Below are 2,511 nucleotides of genomic sequence, written 5' to 3' on the forward strand. Positions count from 1 at the left end.
ATGTCAAGTGCATGGAGAATTGTGATGACAAGAGCATGAAACATTGTGATGAGAAGTGTCATGTAGCATTGTGATGTCAAGGACGTGGAGAATTGTGATGACAAGGGACATGGAGCATTGTGATAACCAGGGCGTGGAGCATTGTGATGACAGGGGTCATGGAGCATTATTATGACAAGAGCCATAGTGCATTCTGACATAAGATATCACTTATGAAGGGAATGTAAACATGGCTACATATGAAATGAATTAGGGAAGAGAACAGAGTCTCAGATTTAGAAAACACTCTAACGCTTGCTTAAGGGGAAAGAGAGGTGGGGAGATGCACAAAACAGAAGTTTGATATTAGCACAGGTAATGTTCCATAATCCAAAAACAGAAGAGACAAGCCTTACTCCTTCCTCAGTGAACGGAACTCAACATCCCTATTCCCCGCAGAGAAATATATCTGACTACTAAGAATTTTAACACCTATGTATTGATATGTCTCCATAAGGGAATGAAGTGTGTCTAGAACGACATAAACATGGCAGTGAGAATCAGCTCAAACACACTATAAAAATGAATTTCAAAACAAAAGATAAAAACAGTAAAATTCTTACACAATACCTTCAGGGGTTCTGATGAAACCTGGAATGACCCTATCTACAATGACACCTGGATGTGGCATAAGACTGGTCACTTGGGACTGAGAGGATTGGTGAGATTGGGTGAAAAAATGCCGACCCTTTAAAGCAATAATGCCTGCCACCCATTCCATGGTTCCCATCTCTCCAGGTAGAAGGGAATATCACTACAGTTATAACATGTATGGGAACCTAGAGAATGGAAAACGACTTATGGTGAAAGGTTTCTAAAACTCTACTACTTTTTTCTCTCCTTGTGCTCCAGTTTGACAATCCAACTGCTTTACTATCACTCTCACAACTTGGAGAGTCAGCCCCTATAACCTCATGGTTCACACAGTTGGCAAATTCTGCAGAGGATATAAGGGAAGAGAGAGAACCAAAGAGAGAGTAGCTGTAGGCATTTGGATGGCCACATGTCACTCTAATTTCCCGTCACAAAGAGGAATTAACCAAAGTCACAGCCTGCTCCCCCAGAACCAGTATAGTTCCAGAAGCAAAATTGTGGATCTGCGGTCAGCTAACAAAAACGCAAGTTGAAAAATGGAGCTCAGGGCCACAGCAATTCACTAACCTGCAGAGTTATAAAGGATTACTCTCTTCCAAAAATCTGTTGAGGGAAAGCCACGAGGCGGAAGTGAAAATGAGGCAGAATGGCATGAAACAGATTTCAAGAGGTACATTGGAATCACCTTTAAACACAGGAAAAGCATCACAACTTCGAAAATTATGGAAATGGCCATAAAGGGCATATGGGATTTCACGTGAATATATTCAGGAGAAAACGCATATGCCCTTTTCAGACAAGCAAGCAAGCGGGCAATGCAAATCTGCACTACAAAGAAGTATCACTTCCCACTGGTGCAAAGCGACATCCACAAAATGGGTAAAAACCAGAAAGGCAAGACAGGCCCTGGAGAACAGGTAGCCTTGTTAGGTTGATGGGCGGGATGTAAATTGCCCACTGCCTCACTGGAGGAGTGCATTGTGTTCCCTAAAACAAGTAAACAACAGAGCTACAGAGCCAAGGGCACTTCCAATCTAGGGAATATACCTTGGGAAAACTGAAAATCAATAAGACACAGCCACCCCCAAATTTAGTGCGGCACTGCTTACAAGAACCTAAACTTGGGTACACCTTAAATATCCCAGGAAATATAAAAATGGTTCAAAAAATTGTGGTACTTACGTACGATGGAATATTCCTCAGCCATGAAATCAATGTCATAAGACCAGTAGCAGCAAAGTGAGTGGATTCAGGTAGGATGATTCTAAGTGAAATAAGTCACACAGAAAAAGAAACTTATCATAAGATACCACTTATGAAGATCCTGTAAACATGGCTACACATGAACTGAGTTAGGAAAGAGAACAGAGTCTCACATTTAGAAAACACTCTTATGCCTGCTTAAGGGGGAAGGAGAGGTGGGGTGATGCATAAAACCAGAGTTTGATATAAGCACGGGTACCGTTCCAAAAACCAACTATGGAATAGACAAGGCCTACACCTTCCTCAGTGAAAGGTACACAAAACCCCATATTTCCTGCAGAGGAATAGATCTGAGCAGTAAGAATCTTAAAACCTATGTATTGATATGTCTCCGTAAGGGAGTCAAGTGTGTCTAGACTGGCATAAACATGGCAGCGAGAATCAGCTCAAACCCACTATAAAAAGGAATTTCAAAAACAAAACAAAAAAAACAGGAAATTCCATACCATTCCTTCAGGGGCTCTGATGAAACCTGGAATGACCGTATCTAAAATGACAGCTCGGTGTGGCATAAGGCTGGACACTTGGGACTGAGAGCATTGGTGAGATTGGGTGAGCAAATGCAGACGCTTTAAAGCAATAATGCATGGCCGCCATTCCATGGGTCCCAACTCT

This window comes from Mesoplodon densirostris, unplaced genomic scaffold (genome assembly GCF_025265405.1).
Source record: "Mesoplodon densirostris isolate mMesDen1 unplaced genomic scaffold, mMesDen1 primary haplotype scaffold_35, whole genome shotgun sequence".
Classification (NCBI taxonomy): domain Eukaryota; kingdom Metazoa; phylum Chordata; class Mammalia; order Artiodactyla; family Ziphiidae; genus Mesoplodon; species Mesoplodon densirostris.